The sequence below is a fragment of the Hemitrygon akajei genome, chromosome 1 (genome assembly GCF_048418815.1).
Source record: "Hemitrygon akajei chromosome 1, sHemAka1.3, whole genome shotgun sequence".
Lineage (NCBI taxonomy): Eukaryota > Metazoa > Chordata > Chondrichthyes > Myliobatiformes > Dasyatidae > Hemitrygon > Hemitrygon akajei.
Window position 1 is genome coordinate 127,907,936 of NC_133124.1, and position 25,733 is coordinate 127,933,668.

Sequence of the window (25,733 nt, forward strand, 5' to 3'; positions counted from 1 at the left end):
GATGCTCAGCTCCCTCCAGCCAGTGCCTCCACTCCTCCAAAGCGAGTTTGATGGCCAGTAACCCCCGGTTCCCAAAGTCGTAGTTCCATTCAGCAGGGGATAGACGATGAGAGAAGAAAGCATAGGGATGGAGCTTCTGGTCTGGGATGGAGTGTTGGGAGAGGACCGCTCCCGCCCCAGAGTCGGAGGCGTTGACTTCCACAGTGAATTGATGAGACGGGTCAGGTTGGGCCAGGATGGGAGTGGAGGTGAAATGCCTCTTCAGCTCCGAGAAGGCTGAGTTCACTTCGGGGGTCCAGTGAAAAGGGGTCGCAGGAGAGGTGAGTCGAGTAAGGGGCGCTGCCACCCAGCTGTAATCCCTAACGAAGCGACGGTAGAAGTTAGCGAACCCCAGAAATCGCTGAAGTTGCTTGAGCGTCGTGGGTTTTGGCCACTCTGCCACCGCCCGGATCTTTTCGGGATCCGCCCTCACTTGCCCGCTCTCAATGATGTACAGACAGAATGGTCATGGAACTCACACTTCTCAGCCTTAACAAATAGCCTCTGAAGAACCTGGCGGACATGGTGGGTGTGTTCCTGAAGATTGCGGGAGAAGATTAAGATGTCATGCCGAATTAACAGTCGGGACCGTGACATTGCCAAGATACCCACCCTTCCTACTGTATTGCTTATATCATAATGCTTCATTTAATTCACTTTGCATGTGACTCCTTTACTGTTTTTCTTGATAGGTCATCTAGAAAAAAAACTGTAGTGATGTAATGCATGAAAAGCAAAATCAAACACAGGGAGATGCATTTTGTAAACAGAGTACTGAGGTGAAATAATAATAAAGGTTTTATTTTCACTCTGAAAACATGATAAACTGACAGTTCCCATTAAAAGCGGCATTAGATTACTCAAAAGTACTGAAACTCATTACAACACTTCACTGGATTGATTTACTTAGCTTCATCCATAAACAACTAAAATAAAAACTATACATAATCTAACAACTCAATAATAACTGCACCTCATTCAAAGCACTTTGTGTATGTTGCAGATAGTTTATTTTTCATGGTTTATTATTTAAGCAATAATGATTCCACTTTACAAACATATATTGCAGATTGAAAAATCAAATTTTGTTTTCACTCATGAATTACTTATTTAAGTATAAAGGCACACTTGCTATACTGAAATTATGACATGCTTATATTGAAATTGTGCTTGAAACCTCTAATTGCTTAGCTTACGAGGTCTCATAGATTCTTGGAAACCAATTCTAGCAGATGGAAAACCCAATTGGTGAAGTGATTAGTTCTTTTAATTTGTTTTTAACTGTTAATTTAAATTCAACCCAAGGAAACAGTCTAGTTGAAAACTGTGGGATGTTTTGCCAAGTCAGTTTTTTTTTCACTTTTGCAAAGCAGGCAGTTTGAAGAAGCATGTGTTCTTGCAAATTTTTACAGAGCATTCTAACTGGCTTCATCTCCGTCTGGTATGAGAGGAAAAGGGGACCACTGCACAGGATAGAAAAAAGATGCAGAAAGTTGTGAATTCAGTCAGCTCTATCACGGGCGCTAGTCTCACCAGGATTTAGGACATCGTCAAGGAGCAATGCTTCAAGAAGGTGACATCCATCATTAAGGACCTCCATCACAGAAGACATGCCCTACTCTCATTGCTACAACCAGGAAGGAGGTAAAGAAGCCTGAGGCACACTCTCAATGATTCAGGAACTGCTTCTTCCCCTCTGCCATCAGAATTCTGAATGGACATTGAATCCATGAGTGCTACCTCACTCTTCTTTTTTGCACTACTTATTTAATTTTTTTCCTCACACACCTTGGGTTGTACCAGAAGCCTGGGAGATTGAGGGTTTGGCGCAGTATCGTTACTATTCCTAGTAGCACGCTCCCCTGGACTGAGATTTCAGACGTTGTTGCTGAGATTTGTTGGAGCCACTCTCCCAGTCCAAGTGTCAGAGCTCCAAGTACTCCTATCACCACTAGGATTATTCTGGATTTAACCTTATACATCCCTTCTATCTGCTCTTTCAAGCCCTGGTATTTCTGCAACTTCTCATATTCTTTTTTCCTGATGTTACTGTCATTTGGGATTGCCACACCTATTACATTGGCTTTCTTCTGTTCCTTGTCCACTATTACTATGTTGGTTGTTTGGCCAGTACGTGCTTATCAGTTTGCACTTGGTAGTATTTAGTACAGCATCTTAGTTCTGTCATTCTCCACTACCTTTTCGGGTGTTTCCCATTTGGACTTGGGAGGTCATCAGTCGCCTAAACGCAGTGACACCCTCGCGGCAGGGATCACTGGTCGGCCTCATGCGGCCGGCAGGAAGTGCCGTTGGTACTGGCCTAGAGCGCGGACAGATGGGCACCGCCTCTGAACCTGTTTACCACACTGAATGTTCGTGGGGAACCCGGTGCTAAAATATTCGCAGACGACCTAATTCGGGCTCAGGGTTTCGTAAGTATCAGAGCAGCTACCTCGCTTCAATCTACTGAAAGTCATCCCTCGAGCCAAACTTTTGTCGGTTGATAGATTCTATCGACCTACAAGGAGGGTGGCCATGTGCCCTGTCGCACTCCTCGGTCGGTTGGTCGGTCGCTCTCTCCGGACTGCGACTGCCGTGGCCCCGGTACAGGAACAGCCGCACCTGGCCAAGGCGTCTGGTGGCGGGCGGGCGGGAAGTTGTCTAATGAGGCAATGAAGCCCTCAAAACTGCTTCGGTACCTTGAGTCCAAGCACCCTGCACTTAAAGACAAACGCGTTGAGTTTTTTTCAGCGGAAAAAACATGAGCAAGCAGGACAGCAGCTAAGTGCTGAGAGCCATGAAAACTAAATTGTGGAATAGACTGGACATAAGGAACCTGCTTCGAGTATTGCTGTATTTCGGTCATGTTTAACACCAACTCCCACCCCCTGTCGGCCGGTCTGCTAGAATATTGTCAATATTAAACCAGTCTGTGGTGCAAAAAAAAGGGTGGTGACCCCTGGTGTTCACACATTATTTCTACTTCCGGGTTGCGGGGTTTTACTTCCAGTCTTTTCTACCCCGGTGCGCATGCGTATAACTAATCGATTTGGGGTCGATCTTGCCTTTTACTAAGGCCGAGGTAGGGGATCTTGGGCTTAAAAAGGTTGGTGACCACTACTCTACATCTTCCGCCTTCACCTGATAGCCTCAAGAATCCACTTTATAATCACTCAAAGGTATCTGGAAAACACCACGTGCAGATGATGTCATCTAGTAGAAGACAGTATAAATATTAGGAATCATTGGGGATTGTTAGGAATGACACGGAGAATGACAGAACACGGGGTGACAGAAAGAAGCGCTAGAATTTGGTTTCTATGATGGACGACTCGTTCAACTGTGATCATTGGTGTGTTCTTTTAGTTCATAAAAATTGTACCTGTGCTTTGTAATTCAGAAACTTTTAATAAATCATTAATCTGTGAGTGTTAAAATTTGTGTTCAGAATTATTTGTCTAAATTTTAATGTGCATCTTTAAAAATAAAATAAACTGTGTTTCAACCACTTTGTTAGCTGGAAATATCTCCTCATTGGTAGGGAGGGAGATCTCACCACTTTGAGGTTAAGTGGCAGCAAAACCTTACTACAAAGGCTAGATAAGGAGTCCCGTTCTAGCTCCTGAGGGGTGGATGTCCACAGTATAAGCTCCTTATAGTGAGGGTACCCATGCATATCTGTATCAGATAGGACTTAATTTTTTTTTAGTTTCGGGCTTTGAGGACAGGGAACAGAGCAGAGGGTAGTTAGTAGATTGGTTAGAGAGGATAATGGGCAGGGGAGGTTGAGGAAGATGGGGAAAAATGGCTGTGTAGGCCTGACATCTTTCAGAGCCAAGTGTAGCACTCTATTAATCCGTTAAACCCGCGGGCTGAGTAAACCCTTCAAAATTAAAAAAAAAGGTTGTTGAATCAAGTACCATTGGATCAGAATGTGTTTTGCCACAGGAGGCAATTAAGTTAAAAAATAGAACTTTATTTGAAAGGGAAAAGATAAACACTTGAAAAGCAGGAATATCTAAGGACTTGGATTAAAGTGTAAAACATGCATTTGCCTAGGTCTTTCAAACTGAGTAAAATGTCGCCCAAAGGTAGTTAGATACAACTGAAATTATTCATTATATAATTAGGTTTCAGCTATCTTTTAAATAAATGCAATAGATCTGCCAATTGTAATGATGCATGTACATGCTTTACAGAACAGCACAGAGATATGCGCCCTATAAATTATTAACTATTCACGCTACAACCCTTCAGGTGCTGTTAGAAGTCTGGGAGTTGTGTCTTTTTATAGTGCAATCACTTCTGTTCATTGTGAACCGCACTTTTTAATAATGTAGCTCATCACATTCAGAAACAGACAAATCCAGTGCAAGTCATAAAATTATAATGTATGTGGAGGGAAGTAACATTGTCTTTGGTGTACGTGGTAGACATTTCATACTCCCTGGGCCTTTGAAAACATATGTATATAAAAATGAAAATGGCAGGTTAAACCAGTAGGATAATCCCTTGTGTGTTTTTTTACTTTTTATTTTATTTCCATCTACAGCATGTTGCGCCTTCATTTTACATCAAATTCCAACATAATTTGAACGTTGTCACCTTTGTTACAATTATTGTAAGCTATTTCACAATCTCGATAGGAAATCAAACAGCATTATCTGGTGCCATAAGACTAAGGTTACTATTTGGATCCCAGCAGTGTCACTGGTTCTTTAATAGAGCAGAGATAGTTGTTTTTCCAAAATCTTGTCAAAAATAGAAGTAGGAATTCATAACAAAAGATCTCACTCATGTCATATTCATAATAAAAGCAGAGTGTAGATCTGTCAGATGGTAACTGGAACTTCAGTGCAAAAATGGGATAAGCATTTCATATCATAAACCTGAGGAAATCTGCAGATGCTGGAAATCCAGAGCAACACACACAGAATGCTGGAGTGACTCAGCAGTTTAGGCAGCTTCCATGGAGAGGAATAAATAGTAAATGTTTTGGGCCTAGACCCGTCATCAGGCCTGGTCATGTCATATCTAGGACTAGAGGGCAGAGCATCAGAGTAGAAGACATTCCTTTAGAACAGAGATGAGGAGGAATTTCTTCAGCCAGAGGATGGCAAATCTGTGGAATTCATTGCTACAGACGGCTGTGGAGAACAAATTATTGGGCATATTTAAAGCGGATGTTGACACATTCTTGATTAGTTAGAACGTCAAAGGATTCAAGCGGAAGGCAAGAGAATGGATTTGAGAGGGATACTAAATCCGTCATGATGGAATGGTGTAGCAGGCTCAATGGCCTAATTCTCCTCCTATGCCATATCATCAAAAATAATTAATTATTTTAAAGTTGGCTTTCTCTTCAGAAATTAACTCCAAAGTGTGTTTTAAAATGCTTTATGAAATTGTTCTTGACAAATCAAGTTTGGCTGATTGATCAAACATGGAGATTCTGATAGTTACTGGATGGCAATGTTGCTGCTATTGGAGGAAAATAGTCTTTCTTTTTAAATATAAACACCATCATTCATTGGATCGGTGATGGGACCGTGATGACTTCACACACTTCTAAAGGTGTTGTGCCTCAAACTCAACTCAAAACCCTGAAAGTCCAAAATGAATTAACCTTTGGGTTAATTCCTTTGCCCAAGTTTTTCAACTACAAAACCCCACTTCATAAGACAGCAAATTCCTCCATTCCTGCCACTATCTGTAAGGAGTTTGTTTGTTCTCCCTGTGATTGTGTGGGTTTCCATCAGTTGCGCCAGTCTCCTCCCACGTTGCAAAGACGTACAGTTATGGTTAGTGAGTTGTGGGCATGCTACGTTGAAGATGGAAGCCTGGTGTCACTTTGTAGGCTGCCAACAGAGCCTTCACTGATTTGATTAGATACAAATGACGCATTTCACTGTACATTTTGATGTTCACATGACAAATAAAACTACTCTTTAATCTTTATAATCTATTGAACGTATAAAAAGGAAAGGACAGAATTTATGTTGCTATTTTACTAAAATGACACCATTTAAGTGTTTACTTGAATGTTATTCAACCCGCCCCCTTCTTGTCAGAAAGGTGAGGCCGAAGGTGTGTTCCCCAGGGCTGTTCCTCAGTGGAGAGTGTGTGCGCGCGCATGAGAGAGAAAGCGAGAGAGAGAGTGTGTGTGTGTGTTCCCCGTGTGTGCGCGCGTGAGAGAGAGAGAGTGTGTGTGTGTTCCCCATGAGTGTCCGCGTGAGAGAGAGAGTGTGTGTGTGTTCCCCGTGTGTGCACGCGTGAATGTCCTCTTTTGGAAGAGGACAGCGAGGCATTGAGAAGAAGTGTGGCGGCGGCCATTTTCAAATTGCTTCTCAGATCGGAGTTCTGAGAGGCGGGACTGTGCAGGCGCGTGAAGGAGGCCTGGGAAGGAGGGAAGATATAAAAAGGAGAGAAGGAGTGAGGTAGTTCTCTTTTGGAAGAGGACAGCAAGGCATTGAGAAGAAGTGCGGTGGCGGCCATTTTCAAATTGCTTCTCAGATCGGAGTTCTGAGAGGCGGGACTGCGCAGGCACGTGAAGGAGGTCTGGGAAGGAGGGAAGATATAAAAAGAATGCAGCCTTAAGCAGCGGGCAGCGGAGTGAGCCGGGAGCAGAGTGTAGGGCTTGGGCTCAGAGGGCTTAGGCGGAAGAGGGCACAGTAGGCTTATCTTTTAGTTCTTGTTATTTTCAGTTATTCGGGAAGTATGAGTGTGAGGGCAGCTTGTTGTTCTCGGTGTCGGATGTGGGAGGTCCTGGAGTCTCCGAGCCTCCCGGACGTCCACATCTGCGCCAGGTGTGTCGAACTGCAGCTCCTGAGGGACCGAGTTAGGGAACTGGAGCTGCAGCTCGATGACCTTCGCCTGGTCAGGGAGAGTGAGGAGGTGATAGAGAGGAGTTACAGGCAGGTGGTCATTCCGGGGCCACGGGAGGCAGATAGGTGGGTCACAGTCAGGAAGGGGAAGGGGCAGGTACTAGAGAGTACCCCAGTGGCTGTACCCCTTGACAATAAGTACTCATGTTTGAGTACTGTTGGGGGGGACAGCCTACCTGGAGGAAGTGACAGTGGCCGGGCCTCCGGCACAGAGGATGGCCCTGTAGCTCAGAAGGGTAGGGATAGAAGAAAGAGGACCATAGTAATAGGGGACTCGATAGTCAGGGGTTCAGACAGGCGGTTCTGTGGAGGTGATCGGGAGTCCCAGATGGTAGTTTGCCTCCCTGGTGCCAGGGTCCGGGACGTTTCTGATCGCGTCCAAGATATCCTGAAGTGGGAGGGTGAGGAGCCAGAGGTTGTGGTACATGTAGGTACCAATGACATAGGTAGGAAAGGGGAAGAGGTCCTGAAACGAGAGTATAGGGAGTTAGGAAGGCAGTTAAGAAGAAGGACCGCAAAGGTAGTAATCTCGGGATTACTGCCTGTGCCACGCGACAGTGAGAGTAGGAATGGAATTAGGTGGAGGATGAATGCGTGGTTGAGGGATTGGAGCGGGGGCAGGGATTCAAGTTTCTGGATCATTGGGACCTCTTCTGGGGCAGGCGTGACCTGTTCAAGAAGGACGGGTTACACTTGAATCCTGGGGGCACCAATATCCTAGCAGGGAGGTTTGCTAGGGCTACAGGGCAGACTTTAAACTAGTAAGATGGGGGGGGGGTGGAAATCAATTTGAGGAAACTATGAGAGAGGAGGTTAGTTCACCAGTAGAGCAAGTAAGTAGACAGTATGTGAGGGAGGAAAGGCAGGTGATGGAGAAGGGATGCGCTCAGCCCGAAGTTGTAGGGGAGAAGAAAGAAAAGGATAATAAATTTGAATGCATTGCTAGGGATGAAAAGAGAGGAGGAGGTGGAGAGTATCTTAAATGTATCTATTTTAATGCTAGGAGCATTGTAAGAAAGGTGGATGAGCTTAAAGTGTGGATTGATACCTGGAATTATGATGTTGTAGCTATTAGTGAAACATGGTTGCAGGAAGGGTGTGATTGGCAACTAAATATTCCTGGATTTAGTTGCTTCAGGTGTGATAGAGTAGGAGGGGCCAGAGGAGGAGGTGTTGCATTGCTTGTCCGAGAAAATCTTATGGCGGTGCTTTGGAAGGATAGATTACAGAGCTCCTCTAGGGAGTCTATTTGGGTGGAATTGAGGAATGGGAAAGGTGTAGTAACACTGATAGGAGTGTATTATAGGCCACCTAATGGGGAGCGTGAGTTGGAAGAGCAAATGTGTAAGGAGATAGCAGATATTTGTAGTAAACACAAGGTGGTGATTGTGGGAGATTTTAATTTTCCTCACATAGATTGAGAAGCTCATTCTGTAAAAGGGCTGGATGGTTTAGAGTTTGTGAAATGTGTGCAGGATAGTTTTTTGCAACAATACATAGAAGTACCAACTAGAGATGGGGCAGTGTTGGATCTCCTGTTAGGGAATGCGATAGGTCAGCTGACAGATGTATGTGTTGGGGAGCACTTCGGGTCCAGTGATCACAATAGTATTAGCTTCAATATAATTATGGAGAAGGACAGGACTGGACCTAGAGTTGAGATTTTTGATTGGAGAAAGGCTAACTTTGAGGAGATGTGCAGGGATTTAGAGAGAGTGGATTGGGTCAAGTTGTTTTATGAGAAGGATGTAATAGAGAAATGGAGGTCATTTAAGGGTGAAATTATGAGGGTACAGAATCTTTATGTTCCTGTTCGGTTGAAAGGAAAGGTTAAAGGTTTGAAAGCGCCATGGTTTTCAAGGGATATTAGAAACTTGGTTCGAAAAAAGAGGGATGTCTACAATAGAAATAGGCAGCATGGAGTAAAGGAATTGCTCGAGGAATATAAAGAATGTAAAAGGAAACTTAAGAAAGAGATTAGAAAAGCTAAAAGAAGTTACGAGTTTGGTTTGGCAAATAAGGTGAAAGTAAATCCGAAAGGCTTCTACAGTTATATTAAAAGCAAGAGGATAGTGAGGGATAAAATTGGTCCCTTAGAGAATCAGGGTGGTCAGCTATTTGTGGAGCCGAGGGAGATGGGAGAGATTTTGAACGATTTCTTCTCTTCGGTATTCACTAAGGAGAAGGATATTGAATGGTGTAAGGTGTGGGAAACAAGTAAGGAAGTTATGGAACCTATGACAATTAAAGAGGTGGAAGTACTGGCACTTTTAAGAAATTTAAAAGTGGATAAATCTCCGGGTCCTGACCGGATATTCCCCAGGACCTTGAGGGAAGTTTGTGTAGAGATAGCAGGAGCTCTGACGGAGATCTTTCAGATGTCATTAGAAACAGGGATTGTGCCGGAGGATTGGCGTATTGCTCATGTGGTTCCATTGTTTAAAAAGGGTTCTAGAAGTAAGCCTGGCAATTATAGACCTGTCAGTTTGACATCAGTGGTGGGTAAATTAATGGAAAGTATTCTTAGAGATAGTATTTATAATTATCTGGATAGACAGGATCTGATTAGGAGTAGCCAGCATGGATTTGTGCGTGGAAGGTCATGTTTGACAAACCTTATTGAATTTTTTGAAGTAGTTACGAGGAATGTTGACGAGGGTAAGGCAGTGGATGTAGTCTATATGGACTTCAGCAAGGCCTTTGACAAAGTTCCACATGGAAGGTTAGTTAAGAAGGTTCAGTCGTTAGGTATTAATGCTGGAGTAATAAAATGGATTCAACAGTGGCTAGATGGGAGATGCCAGAGAGTAGTGGTGGATAATTGTTTATCGGGATGGAGGCCGGTGACTAGCGGGGTGCCTCAGGGATCTGTTTTGGGCCCAATGTTGTTTGTAATATACATAAATGATCTGGATGATGGGGTGGTAAATTGGATTAGTAAGTATGCCGATGATACTAAGGTAGGAGGTGTTGTGGATAATGAGATGGGTTTTCAAAGCTTGCAGGGAGATTTATGCCGGTTAGAAGAATGGGCTGAACGTTGGCAGATGGAGTTTAATGCTGAGAAGTGTGAGGTTCTACATTTTGGCAGGAATAATCCAAATAGAACATACAGGGTAAATGGTAGGGCATTGAGGAATGCAGTGGAACAGAGAGATCTAGGAATAACAGTGCATAGTTCCCTGAAGGTGGAGTCTCATGTAGATAGGGTGGTGAAGAAGGCTTTTGGAACTCTGGCCTTTATAAATCAGAGCATTGAGTACAGAAGTTGGGATGTAATGTTAAAATTGTACAAGGCATTGGTAAGGCCAAATTTGGAATATTGTGTACAGTTCTGGTCACCGAATTATAGGAAAGATATCAATAAATTAGAGAGAGTGCAGAGACGATTTACTAGGATGTTACCTGGGTTTCAGCACTTAAGTTACAGAGAAAGGTTGAACAAGTTAGGTCTCTATTCATTGGAGCGTAGAAGGTTGAGGGGGAATTTGATCGAGGTATTTAAAATGTTGAGAGGGATAGATAGAGTTGACGTGAATAGGCTGTTTCCATTGAGAGTAGGGGAGATTCAAACGAGAGGACATGATTTGAGAGTTAGGGGGCAAAAGTTTAAGGGAAACACGAGGGGGTATTTCTTTACTCAGAGAGTGATAGCTGTGTGGAATGAGCTTCCTGTAGAAGTAGTAGAGGCCAGTTCAGTTGTGTCATTTAAGGTAAAATTGGATAGGTATATGGACAGGAAAGGAGTGGAGGGTTATGGGCTGAGTGCGGGTAGGTGGGACTAGGTGAGATTAAGAGTTCGGCACGGACTAGGAGGGCCGGAATGGCCTGTTTTCCGTGCTGTGATTGTTATATATGGTTATTCAGATCTATCTATCTCCAAGTTAGTATAGTAAAAACCTTATTCATCCTGAATCCCATCACACGCGAAGCTCAAATATCACTGGTATAGTCCCTGAGTTCCTGACCCAGGAAGGGCTGAGTTCAAAATTATGTATTTCAAATTTTAGTTAAAATCTCTTCTCTACCTCTATATTTTCCTTCAGCTTCATCCCACAACCAATTAACTCAAGCACCAGAACTCCTATACTACCAGATGTCTTCTCTGCTCAGATTCTAGTCACTTGTGTGACATTGTCATGGCCCAGTTTTGGAGCCCCTACCCTCACCTGTGCATGACCTAAATTCTTTGATCATTGTGACAATGGACTCTTCTGTTTGATAGACAGGGATTGATTAGGGAAAGTCAACATGGCTTTGTGCATGGTAGGTCATGTCTATCTAACCAACCTGATAGAGTTCTTTGAGGAAGTTATCAGGAAAGCTGATGAAGGTAAGGCAGTGGGTGATGTCTACATGGACTTCAGTAAGGCCTTTGACAAGGTCCCACATTTTTTAGTCAAGAAGGTTCAGTTACTTGGCATTCAGGATGAGGTAGTAAACTGGATTTGACATTAGCTTCACCTCTATCTAGAGGTGTGTGATGAATGGTGTGCCACAGGGACTGGTGATGGGTGCAGTTTTGTTTGATATCTATATCAATGATCTGGATGATTATTTGGTAAATTGGATCAGCAAATTTGGAGATGTCACCAAGATTGGGGGTGTAGTGGATAGCGAGTAAGGCTATCAAAGCTTGCAGCAGAATCTGGACCAGCTTGAAAAATGGGCTGAAAAATAGCAGATGGCATTTAATGTGGACAAGTGTGAGCAGCTCACAGTGGACAAATCAGGATAGAACTAACACAGTGAATGGCAGGGTGTTGTGGAGTGTGGTAGAACAGAGGGATCTAGGGATACAGGTTTATAATTCTTTGACAATAGCATCACAGGCATACAGGGTCATAAAGAGAGCTTTTTGCACAATGTCCTTCATAAATCAAATTATTGAGTTGAGATGTTATGCTGAAGTTGTATGACATTAGGCGAGGCCTAATTTGGAGTATTGTGTGCAGTTCTGGTCACCTACCTACAGGAAAGATATTAATGAGATTGAAAGAGTTCAAAGAAAATTTACAAGAACGTTGCCAGGACTTGAGGACCTTAGTTATAGGAAAGGTTGACAAGTTTGGACTTTATTCCCTGGAGCATAGGAGAATAAGGAGATATTTTATAGAAGTATATACAATTATGAGGTAATTGCAAGCACTGAGATTGGGTGAGACTAGAGGTTATGGGTTAAGAGCAAAAGGTGAAATATTTAAGGGGAACATAAGGTGAAACTTCTTCCCTGAGGGGGTGGTGAGAGTGTGCAATGAACTCAGTGAAAGTGGTGAATGTGGGTTTGACTTCAAAATTTAAGAGAAATTTGGGTAGGTACATGGATCGGAGGGCTATGGTCTGGGTGCAGGTCAATGGGACTAAGTGGAAAAGATGGACTAGATGGGTCATTTGGCCTGCTTTTGTGCTGTAGTGTTTCTGGCTCTAAGACAATATAGAAACAGCAATTATAAAAAGTGGTTTAAAGTATTTTCAGTGCAGTGCTGTGACCGGGGCGATAGACAGATCCAACCCCATCCCCACTGAAAGTAATATTATGCAAAAAATTTACAAAGGATGCATTTACCCAGAAATCTGGATACTTGAATGGTTCTACCTGAGCATTGATCACTCTCAATACAATTAGAACAATTTTAAGTTACACAACACCATTTCATTTTTCCTTTCTACACTCCTGAAGTTAAATTACCTGTCCCTCAGTTAGAAATGAACTGGAGTCTAGTCATGGCCTAAATTGTCATGCCATTAATTTTCTGGTGACAACCTTTTTCTTTCATGCTTTTCAACAGGCTGCACATCTGTTCATCCTTCTAGTGTGTAATTCACTCAGTCTCTACTAGATGGCGCTTAAACCTAAAAGCTGAAGGAAGGAAGCCGGCCCATCCGTATCTCTTCAAGGTGCAAAATGAACAAAGTAAATATCTCCACATTTAATTGAACAATGAAAAACAACGCTGTGCAATATTACTTATGATTTCTGATTAAGAAGCCAATAGAATTTTATTTGGTAAAGCACATGAAATAATTAATGCATCCACTGACAGGATTTAGTGGATGATCCAGAGCATCAGAGAAAAATGATAATAACTCAAAAATTAAATTAATTAAATGCATTTACAGAGACTATTCCATTATAATGGCACCTTTGACAAATATTAAATGCTATAAGCTTGGTTGCACTTGACAGTAAATCTAACTATAGCATTAGATGTTTGAAAGAAATTCAAAGCATAGTGCAGATGATACATTGAGCCAACATTAAATGCAATAGAGAGACTAAAAAATTGTCCATAATAATATGCTATCTGTAAAAGATCAAGAATTCCTCTGTTTCAAAATAAATGAGTGTAATGGTCCTCATTAAAGGGAATAAAAGTACTCAATATCCTCTCATTGTTCTATGTTCTCATGCTCTCTGGCAATTCCTCAAATTAATTACCTTTCATTCTCCTGCTTTAAGTTTCACTTGCCATTTGTAGGGCTACAGAACTTTGATCTGATCTGATCTGCTGAAAAAGTCCAGGCCCTTCAGCCCACAATGTTATGCTAAATCAATTAAACTAGAAATAAATACCTAACTAAGCAAATAACTTCTGCCTACACAATGTTGATATATCTCCATTCAATGCACATTCATGTGCCTTTGTCTAAGAGCTTTTTAAATGCCTCTATCATATTCTTCTCCACTGGCATCCTCCACTCCTTCTGTAAAATAACCCTGCATATCTCTTTCGAATGTACCCCCTCTCATTTAAAATTTATACTCACTGGTATTCAACATTTCAAGCCTGGGGGGAAAATAAAAACACAAGAAAGTCTGCAGATGCTGGAAATCTAAAGCAACACACCTAAAATACTGGAGGACCTCAGCAGGTCAGACAGCATCTATGGAGAGGAATAAGCAATCGATGAACTCGACCTGAAAGCCAACTGTTTATTAATTTCCATAGATGCTACATGACCTGCTGAGTTCCTCCAGTATTTTGTCTATGTCTCATAATCTTACAAACTTCTATACAGTTTTCCTTCAGCCTCCACTGCTCCCAATGAAACAACCCAAGTTTGGCCAACCTCTCCTCATAGCACATGCCCTCTAAACCAAGAAGCATTCTGGTAAACATCTTCTGCTCCCTCTCCAAAGCTTCGACATCTGTCCTATAATGGGGTGACCAGAACTGATGGCAATACTCCAGATGCAGCCCAACTAATTCTAAAATCTTTTTCTCTCTGTATTCTGACCACTGATTTTGCTGTTATAACATGCCCGTAGTCTTGTGTTGTAACTTCACCGTGCAGGCATCTCAACATTTTTGGGTATCACTTTCCAGAGCTCTCACTGAAATATTGTTTACCACTTTCACTGTTGTCTTTGCCCTTACCATGACCCCAGGCATCCACCACTCTCTTTGTAAAAGTGAGGATAGTAATGACAGTAATGATGGAATAAAAGATACAATGGACATGATAGATTGCAGGTTTGATGGGGTATTCACTCCTTGATCACTTTATTAGGTACCTCCTATACCTACTAAAGAGGCAGCTGAGTGTATGTTTCTAGTCTTCTGCTGCCGTAGTCCATCCAGTTCAAGGTATGATGTGCTGTGCATTCAGAGATACTCTTCTGCACACCACTGACCACTGTTCTAACATGAGGTTATTTGAGTTACCGTTGTGTTCCTGTTAGCTTAAACCAGTCTGCCCATCCTCCTCTGACCTCTATCATTAACAAAGCATTTTTGCCCACAGAACTGCTGCTTGGTGGAGGTTTTTTTTTTGTTTCTAACACCATTCTCTGTAAAACTCTAGAGACTGTTTTGCATGAAAATACCAGGAGAACATCAGTTTCTGAGATACTCAAACCACTCCATCTGGCAGCAACAAACATTTCATGGCAAAGTTACTAAGATCACACTTCGGCCCCATTCTGATGTTTGGTCTGAACGGCAACTGAGCCTCCTGACCATATCTGCATGCTTTTAGGCATTGCGTTGTTGCCACATGATTGACGTTAATGAGCAGGTGTACAGGTATACCTTATTTATTTATTTATTTATTTAGAGATGTGGTGTGGAATGAGCCCTTCTGGCCCTTTGAGCCATATTGCCCAGCAACCCCAAACAATCCCCAATTTAACCCTAAATGTATTCACTGTTCAATTACAATGATCATTTAACCTACTAACTGATATGTCTTTGGACTGTGGGAGGAAGCCGGACACCCGGAGAAAATCCACATGTGCCATTGGGATGATGTACAGACTCTTTACAGAGGATGCTGGGATTGAACTCTGAACTATGACCTCTCGAGCCTTAATAGCATTGCACTAACTGCTAATAGAGTGGCCACTGAGTGTACTTCTGTTAGTGCTATTGGTCCATTATACTTGATGGATGCATGGACACTCTGTTCCGAGCTTCCAGATCTGTTCTGTTTGCCTCTCACCTCACACAATGATTATGCCTCATAACATGATGTTAATCTAGGCTTTGTCTCCACCATGATTATTGTTGTACTGGCCAAAAGTAGATCAATAAGGTTGAAGTTGTAGAATTCTGTATCATTACCTGGCACAGAACTAATCTGGTGACTACGACATTCAGAATTTGGCCAGATCAGTCAGTAGTGGACTTCCAATCCACCCTTATTGATGGATATTGTTGTCCCTCCGCTGAAGTATTTTTAGATATTGCATCTGTCAGGGTTTTATCCCAGCACTGATCAACATTGATTACTCAGCTGAAGGAGCACAGTAGCTCTTACTCTAGAGAAGTTTGTCTCCCCTTGTTTAACCTAATTCCATAAAACCACATGGTGCCCATGGCCAATGTTGAGGACTCACATGTCAGAATTCACTATTTCAGAACCACCACTAGAGATGGTTGATGGTCTGCCTCGCTGGTGGGACATGGTGTAGGCAAGGACCATAATGGAGCAGCCCAATATGTTGTCTATAAGATCATTTTGTGAGTATGATTCTCTAAGTGTTTTTGACTACAAGACATAGGAGTAGAACTAGGCCGTTCAGCCCATCGAGTCTGTTCCGCCATGCTATTATAGCTGTTTTATTATCCCTTTCAACTCATTCCCTTGTTTTCTCCCCAGAATCTTTGACATCCATACTAATCAGTTTATCAACCTCTGCTTTAAATATACCCAATGACTTGGCCTCCATAGCTATCTATGGCAATGAATTCCACAGATTCACCATCTTCTGGCTAAAGAAATTCCTCTGTTCTAAAGACACACCTTTCTGTTCTGAGGCTGTGCCTTCTGGTCCTAGACACCCCCACTATAGGAAACATCCTCTTCACATCCACTCTCTTCAGGCCTTTCAATGTTCTATATATATATTGAATGGATATGTATATAAGATCCCCCCACTTCATTCTCTAAGCCCATCAAAGCCATCAAATGGTTCTCATTCATTAACCCTTTCATTTCCAGAATCATTCTTGTGAACATCTGCTGGACTCTATGCTTACACATCCTTTCTTAAAGAGCCTGAGAAGAACTAAGAATGACGACCAATTAGTATTATGGTTAGAATGAATGAAAACAACAGCCAATTAGTATATGCTTATGCTGATGTTTTCATAATGCTGGAATATTTTATTGTTTTGACCTTCCAAATATATACTTCGGTTCCTCATCAACTTTCTCATCAATCATTTACGTATTAATAGGTTTTCAGAAGTTTTGAATTCAATATAAAGAACGAACAATGTCTTCTTTTCTGCTTATTAACAAATGTTACTTTACATTTTGATACTTTACAATAATTTATTGCATTGATGATTCTCTTCTAGAAGTGGAATAATAGTGCAAGGATTTCAGTACCAAACAGAAATAAAATGTGTTTCAAGATTGCTTTATAAAGTTATAGAAAATGATATAACTCAATGGGCCAAATGGCCCAGTTCTGATCCCATATCTTATGTTTTTTTTCTCACCTCATTTTATTCATTTAAAACAATGTTTCTGCCTGTGTTCTCCAACGTTTACATCACCATGGACAGCAGTCAGCCAAAGACTTAAAGTTAAAACCAATAAATCCCTTAATGCTCCATTGAACCTCTGTATTTATGTAACTATTTCTTATTGGGTTGAAGTTTCTTTAATCGTATGGGGGGAAACTCCCTTTAGCCAATTCTTCTTCTTCAATGAACACATTCTTCTTCAGTAAAGCATGTATGAAGAATTAGTTGGTGTCTGAGTAAATATTCTTTTAACTGATCATTTGCATTAACAGAGACACAGGTGATAAGCAGAGCTGGAAATGCCCAGTGCAGTAAACCTATTAGAGTCATGGTGTCATAGAACTGTGCAGCATGGTAAAAGGCCATTTGACTCAACTTGTCCAAACCAACCAATGAGAACCCTTCTGTATTAATCCCACCTTGCAGCACTTGTTCCATTGCTTTCTATGTCCAGGTGACACCAGGTTCAGGAACAGTTATTATCCATTAATCATTATGCTCTTGAATGAGAGTGGGAAAACTTTACTCACATCAACAATGAGCTGATTCCACAAGGACTGAACAATTCATGTTCTTAGTATTACTTCTTATGTATTTATTATTATTATTATTATTATTATTATTTTGTTTTCTTATTTTTTGTATTTACACACCTGTGCATTTATAGTTATAATCTTTAATTCCTTCTGCAAAGTGTATTCATTCTCAGTTTTCTAAGTTTAATCTTCCATTTCTCTGCTTATTCCGGCAACCTATAGACAACACAGAACATAGATGACTACAGCACATTACAGGCCCTTCGGCCACAATGTTGTGATGACCATGTAACCTACTCTATATTTTCCTTCTAGACCAGTACCACACTGTTCATTATTTACCAAGATCCCAAGCTTGAACCGTCTTAAAGCTCAGAAGTCCTACCCATGTCTAAATAATATACCTACACTCAGTGGCCACTTCATTAGGTACACATATACAGCTGCACGTTAATGCAAGTATCTAATGAGCCAATCATGTGGCAGAAACTCAATGCATAAAATCATGCAGACATGGTCAAGAGGTTCAACTGTTGTTCAGACCAAACATCAGAATGGAGAAGTAATGTGATACAAATGACTTTGACTGTGGAATGATTGTTGGTGGCAGACAGTGTGGTTTGAATGGTTCCTCTATGTCCTGTTGTCGTTCGGCAGTTTGCAATGCACCCACAACTATGTGACACCATCTTTTTTGTTTACCTATATGGCCTTGCTTGAGTTTCCTTCTAGGATATCCACCCTCATTACTGAAGTGAAGCAATATTTCACTATCAGTGCCGTGCCTTTTACCCTCCTCCCTTTCTTGCCCGAAAATTCTACACTCTCTGTCTCAGTGATGGTAACAATAATGTTTTTACTCTTGTTAATTAAAAGAGTTCATATTCAAAGTTCAAATTTTTACCTAAATTTATTGTCAAATTGCAGATAACTCACCACATACCACCTTGAGATCTGTTTTCTTGCAGGCACTTGCAGGAAAATAAAGAACTACCATTGAGTTTATGCAAAGCTATACATAAACAAAGACTAACAATCAATGTGCAAAAGAGTATGTACTTCACTCGTCATATTCCTTGCATTAAATTTAGCAAATATGCACTGATTCGCTTGTTCTATCTATGGACTTACTATTTCTCCTCTAGGTGATCCCACTTCTCCAACTGAACAACCATTCAAAACCCCTTCCCCTGCAATCTCAATTTAAATCATTCAGGGCATCAAAGGGTATGGGGAAAAGACAGGGAACTGGGGATTACTGGAAGAATTGGATCAGCAGACTCGATAGGCCAGATGCTCTACTTCTGCTCCTATATCTCATGATCTAAAGCTTCCCTAAAAACACAAGCTAAACTTTCAGCAAGGGTGTTAGCTCCACCCTGGTTAAGGTGCAACCTGGGCCATTTGTACAGGTCCCAGCTTCCACAGAAGTGGCCCCAATAATCCAGGAATATAAAGCCCAGTCATCCGCACCTTTCTTCAGCCATGCATGGATGTGCTCTCTTCTTCTATTCCTATACTCACTAGAAACAATCAAAGATTGCAACCTTTGTGGCTCTTTAAATATCTACCTAGCTCCGTAAACTCATGCTGCAGGACCTTCTCCTTTCATCTACCTATGCATGCATGTGTCATGACCTCTGGCTTTTCACCCTCCCCTTTCAGAATGTCCTGTCCTCTGAGACTTCTTGACCCTGGCACCAGGGGGCTGACACTCTATGCGGAAATCTCGTTTGTGGCCACAGAAAAACCCATCTGCTCTCCTTGCAAAAGGAACCCCTACAGCTATCACTCTCCCAACCCTTCCTTTGCCTAATCACAAATGGTGGTGCTGTGAATGAGGCTGCTGTAGGCTATTGCCTCTGTTTTTGTGGATGCTTGCAAAGAAACAGAACTTCAGGATGTATATTGTATACATTCCTGTGACATTAAATGTACCTATTGATACCTATTGCTGCTGTTCTGCTCTGTGAGGCTGTCTGCCAAACAGTAACCCCTACAGTAACAAACACACAAAATGCTGGAGGAACTCAGCAGGTCATGCAGACAGGTATCATGATGAAGGGTCTTGGACCGAAATATTAACTCTTTATTTCTCTCCATAGATGTTGCCTGACCTGCTGAGTTCTTCCAGCATTTTGTGTGTGCTGCTAGGATTTCCAGCATTTGCAGAATCTCTTGTGTTTATGATTTATTACAGCATACTTGTTAGAAAGGAGTGACTACAGGGAACTTCTGTACTACCTGCTTGCCCAAACTGTCCTCGTTAGTGGTCACCTACGTTTCCTCTTCCCATATCTCCAAAGTGGCCAGGTTACTTTGAGCTACGAGGGGTGATTGATAAGTTTGTAGCCTAAGGTAGAAGGAGTTAATTTTAGAATACCTAGGCTCATTTATTTTCCCCACATTTACACACTTCGTCCAGCGGTCGTGAAGCATACAGATCCCTTCTTTGTGGAAGTTGGTGTCTTGGACCTCCAGAAGTGGTCCACAGCATGGGTGATTGATAAATTTGTGGCCCAAGGTAGAAGGAGATGAGTTATTGACTTCAAATTTTTTGCATTTTTACTCAAAGAGTTGAACTGCAGGTGCAAGCAACGAGAGCTGTATAACTCTACATCTACATCTACATCTACATCTACCTTAGGCTACGAACTCTGCTACCAATCACCTCTGCTGTGGACCACCTGGAGGTCCAAGATGCTCTTGTTACATGCATTCTCGAACCTTTCGAGGTAGTTTGCCAGCTGCAACTGGACTCACTTCCTGTAGATTTAGTCACTAGAGACAATGGAAGAGTCTCTGCTCTCCCGTATCCTGCAGGAGCAACATACCACTGCACTCGTTCTTACAATCTTTGTGACTACTCTCTTTGATTAAGACAGTGAGACAGAGGTAAGTGGCCAGTACTCAATGTATCAACCACAGCGCCAGCAATTACTGACCGAGTTTCGATTCCCACCAGTGTCAGTAAGGAGTTTGTACATTCTTCCTGTGGGTGTCCACCAGCTGGTCCGGTTTCCTCCCACATTCTTAAGGGCTAGTGAATCGTAGGTTTGCTACGTTGTCTGCCGGAGGCATGGCAACACTTGTGGGCTGCCACCGGCATAATCCTCACCGATTTGATTTGACTCATGATGCATTTTACTGTACATTTCAAAGTTTTGATGTACATGTGACAAATAAAGCTACTTTTTATCTTGTAGAGAGATGTTAAAATCTGTGACTTGTTTGGGGTGGCACAGTAGTGTACTGGTTAGTGTAATGCTTTTACTGTGTACTTGATCCAATTCTGCCACTGTCTATAAGGAGTTTCCCCCTACATTCCAGAGATGAGCACTTTGACCTCGAGAAAGCCACTCCAAGTATTTGCCCCTGCTAGAGCTTGCCTTCCTTCTAAATACAACTGATAGTCTGGGAAGTGAAGAAGGGGCAGATCAAAGTTAAGATGGTGCTAAATGGCGATTCCTTTGCTTACATCTTCGGAACCAGCTCTATCTTTGATATCTCCTTTTCTCCTTTTCAAGGTTCTTTTGAAGACCCTGACCTGGAGTTACACTCTGACTTTGGTTTCTTGCTGGAATGGGACCCGCTCTCAGGGCCTCACGACCGGCCGCTTTTTGATGTCCCAGGGATGCGGCCTGGAATACTAACGCGCCTTTGGGGAGCTGGATTTTCGTGGCTGTGGAGACTTGCTGATTCTAGGCCGGTGCCCCTGACTGAGGCATCATAGGAGAACGCGGATCATCGGAAGCAGCGGGTTAACTACCGTGGGCTGTGTGTGCGGAGCTCTGAGCCTTTCCGGGGCCGACTCTCTGGGCGCAGAGCTCAGAAAATGCAACACCACAGACTTTTAACATCGTAAATCAGTGAGTTGTTAGTTATGTCTCCCCTCTTGCTGTGAAACGGGGACACCTCTTTTTCCCTTATTAGGGAAAGAGAGAACCTGTGGTATGTCAAATACTGGGTGAACGAGTAGTCATTGCTGTACTGCAAGTCTTTGTCTTTATTGATGATTTGCTGCACGTGTGAGTGCATGGTGGAGGGTGCTAATGTTTTCGTGTTGGTGAGGGTGGGAGGGGGGTCATTACCTTGCTGCTGCCTGGCTGTGGGAGGGGGGAAATGGGGGGGCTTTGGGGTTCTTACGTTTAACTGTCATTCCTTTTTTGGGGCACTCCTCTGTTTTCGTGAATGTTTGTGAAGAAATAGAATTTCAGGATGTATATTGTTTATATTTCTCTGGCATTAAATGTACCTATTGAAAATCTCATTCTCTTACCCACACCTCGCCTTACTGGTGGCCACTACTACTTCCCACAGCAGTGAGAACTTTGCCGCAGAAGTCTGTAAACTCAATCAGCTCTTTCGAGGGAACTAGCTCCCCCACTCTCAAGGATATCTTCAAAAGGCAACGCCTCAGAAAGGTGGCTTCCCTCATTAACACCCAGGGCATACCTGCTTTTCATTACTGTCATCAGGGAGAAGGTGCAGGAGTGTGAAGACTCTGTATTTTAGAAACAGCTTCTCCCCCTTCATCATCAGATTTCTGAGCAGACAATGAACCCATGAACACCACCTCACTATTTTCTTCTCTTTTTGCACTACTTATTATGTACGCATCTGATTATAGCTTACAGTCTATTTTCTGTATTACCCTGTATTGCTACTGCTAAGTTACAAATGTCTGCTGCTTTGCCACATGCTGTTGAAAATAAACCTGGTTCTGATTCTGATTCTTCTGCTGCCAGCTTTGCTGGTAGGAAAAACTATTGTAAATTATTAATTTAGGAAAGAGTTCTGATATTACCGGAAAAGAATACCGATATATTTTTATAAGGTAGGAGATTCGTGATGTATACAGATTAACATAACTTCTTGTGGACTGTTCAGACCAGTGACATCAAATTGTTATTAATGTCAATGCTTCTGCATACCAGCACAGCAAGGTACTGACTTTAGTTCCACTCTTAACGAAACATAATGCAGCATGGCATTGTAATGGTTAGCACATTGCTTTATAGTGCCAGTAACCTTAGTTCATTTCCTGTCTCTGTCTGTGAGGTTATACATTCTCCCATGACTGCATTGGTTTCCTCCAAATGTTCTGGTTTCCTCCCACTTTCCTAAAATGTACACGTTAGTAGATTAGTTGGTCACATGAATATAACTGGGTGTCATGGGCTCATTGGGCCAGAAGGGTCTGTTAACATGCCGTTTCTCTAAATAACAAAAAAACAAAGACCTATTTAATCCCCACCTCATGGCCGTAAGACTTGTTAGCAGGTTTTAGAGACAATAAAATGAAAATGACCTCACTAATGAATAAGAAATGCTTTTGAGCCATTTTTATCTGATTCCTATTGTATTTGTAACCACAGTTTAACAAAAGGCTGTAATTTACCAACGGGCACCACAGAGTGGCAATCTCATTCAATAAATCCATAAGGAGGGAGCACACTTGGAATATTCTGATGGCTATAAGCTATAGTGTCACAGGCCCTCAGTGAGGTATTGGAATGGAGTAGTTTACAGATGCATCTCTTAAAGGGGAAAGGTGATATTTAAACAGTCACATCCCTTTGCACCATCAATAGTATCAACAGATGGGGCTGGCAAAATTAGGCAATGTCAACACCAATCATCAAAGATCCCCAATGTCTGGGCCATGCCACTTTTTTCACAGCTATTAACTGGGCAGGAGGTGCAGAAAACTGAAGTACACCACCAGGTTCAAGAACAGCTGCTTCCCTTCAACCACTCGGTTTTTGAACCAATTGGCACAACCCAAATCACTTTAGTTTAGCATCATTGGAATCAGAATCAGAATCGTTGCACACACAATATCAAACTCACACCAGATACAGTTATATAATATACTTTAAAGATTTTACTAGAACTAAATGACTACTAACAATATAGTATCTATGAAGGAAAAGAAAATAAGTAAAAGGCGCCAAAACTTATCAGAGTTCAGTCAATCTAGTGCACATCGTTGGAGCTCAACCACCGAACCGTTCAACCACCCTTCGCTTCAGCTGTCCTCCACGACCTCGCACCTGGGACCACCCGAAATGGTGGATCGAGCAGTGTGGCACATGTCCACCTTCTTCAGCGTCTTCTTCCCTGCTCTCGAAAAAAACTGCAAAACCCCAGCTCCCAGACCCACAAAAACAAAATGACATCCAACCCCATTGGTTAACAAATGAATACAATCCCCGTTATCAGCAATCCTAAACCTAAACAGACTGCGAGAAGCTTCGAGAATGCACTGCCAGACAACACTCTCTCTCCAGTTAACATAACAAAAAGCGGTTTTACTTTTAACAAACAAAGAAGCCATTTTGATTAACATACGCAGTACATTCTGCATATGTCAACCGCTCCGGGGGCCGCCTACTTCTCTGAGATCTCCGTACCCCTTCTGCCGACCCTTTCGCCTCAGACACCACAGGGGACACTCCTGTCGGATCCCCGAACTCTCCCTCACTGGGCTCCCACTTCGCCTGAGAACCCTCTGCCTCGGACACCCCAGGTCTACCTGTCAGACCCTCACTCCCTCCCTCACTGGGCTCCCTCTTCACCTGAGAACCCTCTGGCTCACGTTCGGGTTCCACCCTCTCTCCCCCCAATGCCGACTGCCTCTCAGTCTGCCCATCAACACCCTCCCTCCTCTCACCTAACTCAGTAGGGGAAGGGCCAGGAGCCTCCTCTTCTGGTACTGGAGCACTAGCGAATGGAAACAGGGGCCACACATCTGAATCGTCGTCTTCCAAATCGATATCCCTTCCCGGGGTAAGGACCAGTCCCGCCTCTTCCGCAGTGGACTCTTCCCTCGCCCCGCGCCCTCGCAGAGTCCTTGTACTAGGCATAACCTCCCATTCTGGCTCTTTATCCACCTGCACCACTTGACTCAGGGGCAGCAGGTGATTCCGATGGAGTACCTTGACAGGCCCCTTCCCATCCTCGGGTTTCACCCGGTAAACTGGTAGATTCGGCATCTGGCTCTCTATCACATGGGGGTGGCCGCCCATCGATCTGCCAACTTGTGCTTACCAGGGAGTCCTATATTCCGTAAAAGGACCCGGTCGCCCGGCAATAATTGAGCAAACTTCACTTTATGATCATGTCTCCTCTTATTCCTCTGATTCTGTTTGGTAGCCGCCGCCTCGGCCAACTCGTACGCCCTTTTAAACTCTCTCCTCATATCGGACATATACAGGGTAAGGGGTAATCCTGGATTTCTCAACCCCAAGCATAGTCAGTAATTCATGGATAAGCCGGCTCGCAAAGACCCACCCCTGATCACTATGGATCCTCCTGGGGAGGCCATAATGAACAAAATACTTCTCCCATAATACCTTTGTCACTGTCGTCTCTTTCTGATCCTTAATGGGAAACGCCTGAGCATAGCGAGTGTAATGATCGGTGATGACTAAGACATTCGCGGTGTTGCTGGTGTCAAGTTCAGTCGACAGGAAATCCATATGCACCAGGTTCAGGGGCCCCGCAATCTGCAAGTGTGACAGTGGAGCCGCCAACACCGACAGGGTCTTCCTCCTGATGCAACGACTGCAGCCCCTACAGTATTCTTTAACCTCCCCCCTCATCCGGGGCCAGTAGAACCGGTCCTTGAGTAATCCATAGGTCTTTTCCACCCCCAAGTGTCCGGAATCATCATGTAAGGCCTGGAGTACAGTCTGCCGATACTTCTCCGGGACGACCAGTTGCCAACGCCGGGGTTGGTCCGGAGGCGCCATGACCTGGTAAAAGACTTGGTTCTTCAACTTTCGTCGAGGCCATTCCTTCAATAACAGAGGCAGGGACGCGTGTTTCGCCTTCTCTGCCAACGCCACATCCCCGTTCTCTACCGCCCTCCACGCAGTGCCAAGACCCGGGTCGTTCTGCTGCGCATCTGCCACTTCCCCTGGACTTAGTTCCGGCAACTGTTTAGTCTGCAGTGCGGTCAGGTCACAGTAAGCTTGGGGCAGGGTGTCATCAAAAGCCCCCAAAGGGTCCACTATAAGCTTTTTGCACAGAGCTTCCCAGACCTGACTCTTCCTCACAGTCCTCTATCCACGGAGGTTTCCTAACCTGCTGGGGTTTTTCCAAGCTTTCTGCTTTCTCTTTCTCAAATTGTTGCCCAGTGTTTCACATTATTTAGGGCCGGCTGCTGAAATATCCAACTACAAACTGGGAAGCTCTGTCCAAAAAGCTCACTTAAGCTTCTTGTGCGTTTACTTATTAATTGACTCACACAAAGTTAGAACTTTACATGGGCAGCTGAACTTCAGTAACTC

At 43.1% G+C, this 25,733-nt stretch overlaps 1 long non-coding RNA gene across 1 annotated transcript in view; it reads left to right on the forward strand.

Annotated features, from left to right (window-relative positions):
- The window catches only part of LOC140733130 (uncharacterized), a 46,246-nt gene that overhangs the window by 4,936 nt on the left and 15,577 nt on the right, over positions 1 to 25,733 (forward strand). The window contains exon 2 of the long non-coding RNA XR_012100230.1: positions 20,964 to 21,305. This is a non-coding gene — a long non-coding RNA (uncharacterized lncRNA). The remainder of the gene's footprint in view (positions 1 to 20,963; positions 21,306 to 25,733) is intronic.